The sequence below is a fragment of the Corvus brachyrhynchos genome, unplaced genomic scaffold (assembly GCF_000691975.1).
Source record: "Corvus brachyrhynchos isolate BGI_N302 unplaced genomic scaffold, ASM69197v1 scaffold244, whole genome shotgun sequence".
NCBI classification, from domain to species: domain Eukaryota; kingdom Metazoa; phylum Chordata; class Aves; order Passeriformes; family Corvidae; genus Corvus; species Corvus brachyrhynchos.
Window position 1 is genome coordinate 198,676 of NW_008237422.1, and position 7,768 is coordinate 206,443.

Sequence of the window (7,768 nt, forward strand, 5' to 3'; positions counted from 1 at the left end):
GCAGCAATACAGAGATTTTTCATCTGATTGTGGCAGCTCCAATGATATCCCAGCCTTTCTTAGTTCCTTGGAAACAGACAGTTGTATGTATTTTTCCTTGTCAGTTGAACTGCTTAGCTCCTCTCTGAAAAACATACAATATGCTGTAGCTTAAACTGAGCTCTTTGGCCTTGTGGGATGGACATTTGCTTTCTTGACAATAAATTATTATATGAATTTTCCAGGGACCAGATTCTGTCATCTTCCCTCAGTCCATATTCAGTAAAAATTCTTAGTGAAGTTGTTAGCTCTAATTCCCGAATGCTAGCTTATTCTTTGCTTGCCAGAATTCTTAAATAACCCAAAAAGTTTTTTACTGAATGCAGGGTAATTACTCTGTTTTTTGGGATTTGGGCCAAACTGTATCTTTTATTTAAACAAGTGAATTGACCAACTCCCAGTGGGATTTAACACATTTTTATGTCTGTGATTAAATGAAGATAGTGAAACCAAATAACTTAATGCCTAAGTTACTTTTTAGATAATAGGAAAGCATTCTGGCTGTACGCTTCAGAAATCTTGCAGCTGATAGGTGCTTTATTGTTCATGTTGTCACTCTGATCATTCAGCTCCCATTCTGAGATGAGACAATAGTGTTTTCTCTGCAGAGGCCCTGGTTTCGCTTGGCAGAGCTGAACAAATGGTTGGAGCCAAACCTGTTCTGAGGTTCATCCAAATACAGATTTTCTTGAGTTTGTAAAAGCCTTCAGTCAGATCAAAACCATACTTCCATCTTGTTCAACTTCCATATGTAGTGAAAAAAGAGTATTATTCATTAGAAAGAGTGGGATTTGCTTGCTCTAACATTGCTGTCTCAAAATCAGGCATCCAGTCTAGGCTTTTTTTTTTATTTCCTGTGGTATCAACATTTCCTAAGTGAAAGGCAGAGGTGTATAAACAAGCGAGACAAATTGTTTTCTGTTTCTCTTTCAACTGAAAATTCAGGCTAGAGTGAGAACCTCAGAAATAGATGTTTAAATTTTATCTCTTTAAAAGTAGATTATAGAGAAAGAGAATGCTGAGTGTGCAGCCACAGTAGTTACATTGCAGATGTGACTTTAAACCATGCTCTTAAAATAATCCGCAATATTCTTTGAGACCACTGTTAAATCTAAAAAGCCTAGATGTAGGACACTAGCACCTCGCTTCTCACAAATTATCAATCAAGAAATATATACAGATACTGCATCAAAATTGTTTCATACAATAATTACATCTGACAGAGAAAAAAAAGGTGATCTATCCCTAACAGAGTTTCAGAAGGTAAAATTCGTTATATACAATTATTTTTTTAAGTATTAGCTTTATTCACCAGACACCACTTTTTCTTCCTGCTTATACAGTGTAGCTCAGATAGTGAAGAAAATAATTTGTAGGAAGTTGATGTTTGAAGTTTTTACCCGCAATAAGATAGCACTTTCATTTGACAAATTTGAGATTATATTTCTTTAAGCAGCACTGAAATATCAAATGTAGAGTTTGACAATTTCTCTCTTCCTAGTTCTGCACATCTCTAGGACTCCACATAATTTAGTTCAAAAAAATCAAAAACTCAGCAAGCAGTTCAATAAAAGTCAAAAGGCATTTCCTTTAGCATAGAATAAAATTATCTAGTGTTTTACTTCTTCATACAGTGCCTTTCTTCAGGGAAAAAACCAATTTATTTGTTTTGTTGGAAAATGAAAATGCATAATTCGTGGGAAAATGAGTAACTTCTATGCAAGGCTAAAACATTTTTATTTATGGTAATATGGGATTGTGAAGGAAATAGCAATTAATTTAAAATTTCTATTTCAAATTTTATTTTATTAATGTACCGTCTAATGTGACAGTGTCAACAGTATAACCAACATGTCAGCATTTTTGCTCTTCCTCAGGGATATAAAAAGCTCAATTTCAATTGTCTGCCCAATGGACAAGCACATAGAACTGCTATCTGGAATAGCTTTTGCATGGTAGATTGCTCTTCTGGTACATCTCTTCAAAAATTGATATGTGCATAAATAGTACCTCTATGTATAGAATATAGACTGTAAGTAAATTGACTGAGAAGATATTAAAGCAGAGCAAAAATTAACAATCCAAGGAACCCTACAGTAACAGAAACTGAATACATTCTGATTTGAATTGTGTGCATCATGCTGCAAAGACATAACAATTAAAATGTCTCTGTCATATTGTCTGCATATTATTCAAGGTAGTTGTCTACATAGGGTCATTGAAAATAAAATACTTTTCTTGAATTAATCCTTCATTTGATAATAAGTGATATATATACCTTTTTAAAATATTAAGCAATGATCAACACAGGAGAAGAGATACTTACTAAGTGAACTATTGAAACAAAACATTTTTTTCCACATCCAATATTAACTCAGGTCTCATTCTGATCAGTCTGAAATTTTAAGTATTACCTTTACTCTTTTACTGAGTGAAATAGAAAGATCAGCTTCTGGCAAAAACATGGTCACCACTGTGTTAAATACAAATTTTTTGATGCTGAAACCATTGTGGGGCTGTATTAAGATCTTTAAATGTTAAAATGTTTGATATGTATGCCATATATATATATCCAGCGTATATGTTACTAATTTTTAGTGAACAAATTTACTCCTCAGACCTGGATTGCCATGCTTGAGCTTCTGCAACAGTAACATCTATCTCTCACCTTTCAGCACAACCTGATACTAGCTTTTATAAAGATAAACACAGTTGTTTACACATAAATTGTGTAATGAATATTGATTTTTTTGTTTTTTTTTTTTCAAAGACATAAAATTATCTTTGTTTTTTCTTCACAATGGTCTATTGATTTGTATTTAGTTATTAGACATTCATCCATTACCTTCTGGTTTTATGATTATAGCTTTATTGTCACCAAAAGCATAGCCAGATTAAAATCTGGCCTGTGTGATTTGGATTTTGTATTTTTGAGTGTGTGTGTGTGTGTGTGTGTGTGCACGCACGTGTGTGTGTGTGTGTGTGTCTTGGAAAATGGAACATAAAAAAAATTGAAAATGTGCTATTGAGTGTTGCTAGTTCCAATGCAGGTCAATCATTACTATGGGTCAATGGAAATAATAATAGCTATTACAGGTCACTGAACTTTGTAGCATCTGTGGCTTTGCAGTCTTCAGAAGCTATTTTTAGAATTTATAAAAGGAGTTCAAGTTCATGAATTTTTTCTTCAGTAATTTGTACCCATAGCAAGTTTCAAGGTTGTTGTAATTTTAAAGTGAAAGCTACAGGGAGAACTGTACAGAATCAAGACCTCCCACCAACTTAGAATGGATTTTTTTCTCCCTTTACTGTACTTGAGAAGAAGTTCATGCCAGAGAGTAGGATTCAAAATAGGTTGTTGGCTGATCAGGGAGTCACTTAAAATTATCATGGTCTCTGTGAAGTATCTAAAGCTCACTTGAGAGAAATATCATAAAATTTTACTCACCAAACATGTCTTACAACTGGCTTGGTTTGCTTAAAGCCACAGATTGCCATGACTGCACCATGAAGTATCAAAAGAGCCTTTGACTCAGAAAAGGGGCCTCAACTCTACCTGAGGGATCAAGGAATAGGAAACATCTTTTTGGTTTTTTTTCCTAAGACTCCAGTAATGGCAGATGAACTGCCAATCCATGTTTGTAAAATGGTCTGATGTTAGAGCTTTGCTAGGGAATGTTCTTTCAGGACTTTCTTCTGAGACAACTATTTAAACCAAGAGTAACTTCGTAGGAGTGTAATGAGGATGTATGAGGCAGAATGTGTAGGAGTTAGCAAGGTCTTAACAGTTATTGTTTAGTTATGTTTGGCTGGTTCCTCATTATATGTAGAATTTAGGTGATTTGCTTCTCAGTGCACTTGTCAGATTAGATTCCTTTCTAAATTTCCTATCTTTCTACTGGTAGTTCATATATTCTTCACATGTGGTCTGGGCAAACACCTAATTATTATATTTCTTGATCAAGACCTAAGCGGCTATGGTGAGTTTACCTCGTCTAGATGCCAGGGCCTACCAAAACTTCTCTATCTCTCCCCTCCTCAGCTGGACAGGGAAAAAACAATGGCAAAAGGTTTGTGGGTCAAGATAAAAACAGGGAGAGATCACTCAAAAGTTGTCATCATAGCCAAAACAGATTCATCTTGGGGAAAATTAATTACCAGTCAAGTCAGACTAGGGTAATGAAAAATAAAAGCTAAATCTTAAAACACCTTCCCCCCACCCCTTTCTTCTTCCTGGGCTCACCTTCACTCCTGAATACTTCCTCCCCTCCAGCAGCCCAGGGTGTGGGAAATGGGGGCTGCAGTCAGTTCATCACATGTTGTCTCTGCTACTCCTTCCTTCTCAGTGGAAGGACTCCCCACACCCTTCTACTGCTCCATCATGGGGGTCCCTTCCGCAGGAGACAGTCCTCCATGAACTTCTCCAGTGTGAGTCCCTTCCACAGGCTGCCGTTCTCCACAACCTGCTCCAGAGTGGGTCCCTTCCACAGGCTGCAGGGGCACAGCCTGACCCACTATGGTCTGCACCAGGGGTTGCAGGAGAATCTCTGCTCCAGAGCCTGGAGCACCTCCTCCCCCTTCTTCTGCAGTAACCTTGGTTTCTGCAGGGCTGTTTCTCCTGCGCGTTCTCACTCCTTTCTACTGGCTGAAGTTGCTGTTGGGCAGGTTTTTCCCCTTCTTGTTTAATCTGTTATCCCAGAGGTACTATCACCATCACCGATGGGCTCAGCCTTGGCCAGCACTGGGTCCATCTTGGGGTTGACTGGCATTGGCTCTGTTGCACATGGAGGAAGATTCTTGCAGCTCTTAATGGAAGTTACCACTGTAGATGCCCACTGCCAAAATCTTGCCATGTAAACCCTATACAGAACCTCACATGGCTGTGCATTTAGTCTCAGAGCTGGGTATTACTGGGTTCCCAGGAGGTTCAGTGGGTGAACTTAACACTGCACCCCCCAATCAACATCTTGGCTCTGATTTGGACTACTGGAACCAAAAAGATAACTCTGATGTTGCCGGGGCTAGTAAGTGTAGACTTGATGCTGCATCATGGGGGATAGAACATGGATTGTTCCCTGGTCTTTCTGTATTTATCAGCACAGATGGAGGCATTCAGTTCACTTCCTCTTCAAAAGACTGGGGGCATGTGGGAGAAGGAGTGGTTTTAAAATTACTCAAAGCAGCATATGTGCTATTCCACAGACCTCCATATACAGAGATGGAAACTTCCTAAGTTGGGAAACAGGCAGAGAAACTTCTGTCCTTAGAAGTAAGAGGAGGCAATTAACTTCAGCAAAAAAGGATGCCGTCTTTGCTAGTATGCTATGCTGTGTTACGAAGTGCTCTGGCCCTACCTAGAAAGCTTCAGGAGAAAGAATGGGCTTTGGTGTCAGGTGAGCTAAAGAATATGCTATAATGTTAAAATGCCTGATCTGAAAAGAGCCAACTTAATATCTTGCTGTAGTATGAGTTGGCTGAAGCTGACCAGCTTCAATATTACCTCATGCCTTAAGACAATCGCCAGTATGAAATAAACACCATAACTAACACAGGAGTCAAGCAGAGAAAGACAGGCACTAAACAATATCTTTATATAACTAATTTCTGACCTTTGGTGCACTTAAACAGAAACTTAAAAAATATACCAATCCAAAGTCTGCAAATCCTTCAGCTTTCTCAAGCCATTATCTTGCTTTCTGAAGAGATAGCACCTTCTCTCAGCCTCCTGCTGCTTTGTTTAATCTTTGGTGATTTAAATATAACTTCATTGTGTTTGCAAATACTATTTGTTAGGGAGAAAGTTAAAGTAACTCCTTCACAGGGATAATAGGAAAAACCCCAAAACAAAGCAACTTCAGAAAAAAAAGATTATTTTCAATCACAGCATGTGATGCTGAAGAAGCAGAGTAAACATTAGAAATTGGCTGACTGAGGGATGTGCCATATTGTCATATGAATAATTCATCTTCCAGATAATGTAAAGCCTCATATATAATGTTTCTTGAAAATAAATATGAAGATAAACAACATATTTATCTGTTCCACTCCTGCTGTACACCAGAAGGAGAAATACATTCCTCTTTGCACTAAGGGAAAGGGCTCTAGCAGATAAACTTATACTACCTTCATACACTAGTAAATTAAACTTTTTTGAAAACTTTGAGTTATATGTAGGAAAATATTGTGATTTTCAGAGAAAGATTGTGACTTCTCACAATAGTGGTGTGTTTATTTATAGGCATGCAAGACAAAAATAGCTTTGGAGGTTATGATTCAAAAATGGTTTGACTTCTTGAACTTTACACAGACAGCTTGGAGCAGAGGATCTATCCATCTTTAAATGGATAGATCTCTAAGTTAAAGCGATCATACCTGTGATTAATAAAATAATAGCCCTTTAAATTTTTTATTTGTCTCTAGGGTTTACCTTATTTTGCTTATAAAAGGTTACAGAATTTGCTCATGTGATTCCTAACCTCAGATTTCACTTATAAAAAATCAAGAAAATATGATTTATATTTATATAACAAGACTGTTCTATGATTCATTCAGTTTATTGAAGTAAAAGATCATTTTTAATATCCACAGTATTTTTTGTCAGTCCTTATCTGAACATGCTTATATATTTTTTTTATATTTTTGTTCTGCATGTTCATCAAAGTGAGAAAATTTACTGTCTCACATATCATTGTAAATCATAGCATAAATTCCAACAAACAAGTTAATTTTAAATCTTTTTACTGACATGCAACATGTGTTTAACAACGTACTTAATGAGGTGTGTTTAATGAGATAATGAGTCAATGGCTAAGTACTGATATTTTGACTCACCTAGCATCACATTGTTTTTTGATTGCATTCCACATCTGTTTTCTTACGGTATTTGTACAGTGGGTATAATGCAGCTAAAAGGCTGCATTGATAGGTTAAAGAAAAATACACATTCTTTCATATCCATAAAGACAATTAATAATATTCTATTGTTTACAGCATCTTCATGCTGGAAGAGCTTTAGTGCATGAATTGTTCCAACAGTGATATATTATTCTGTTTTAAGTAATGGGAACCTGTGGCACAGCACTGTTATGAGATTTTACCAAGATGTCTAGCTTACAGTGGTAAGATTCCTCTCTCAGAAGTTTTCAGTTCTTAAGTATGACCCACTTGACCTTTAGGGACCATCTAGAAACAGACACACAAATCTGTGTTTGTCTGTTTCTCTAGTTTGACTATAAAGATGATTTTCCCAGCTCTAAGAATTTGTGGTGTTGGTGTCTGGACACAAATTAGAAGGCAGACCTTTTCATTATCAATCAGTATATTTTTCTCCACCCTTTCTTTGTGTAAGCTGTTTTTCTTCCCTTGACTCTGTGTGTGTTTCTTCCAAGTGGTGAATCCATGGCTGTACACTGTTATAAAGGGATTCTTTTAATTCTCCTCGCTCTGTCTTATCAGGTTACCATACTCATGATTATTTATTGCACTTTTGGCTTGGTATTTTTGCACCTCTTTGTCTTCCTTTAGACACATTATGACAGCAGCAGATTTCAATGGTACAGAAGAGCTTGTTCAAAATGAAAAGGTATTTATTCAGCATGTTGCAGCGTCAACCAAAACCCAAGTAATAACCTCCCTTACCTAAACCCTGAAATCTCCTCAAAGATGTGGCAATTTCCATATAACCAAAGTTCTGCTCTCTTCCCCTCCTTCACTTTGCATTTGGGCTGAT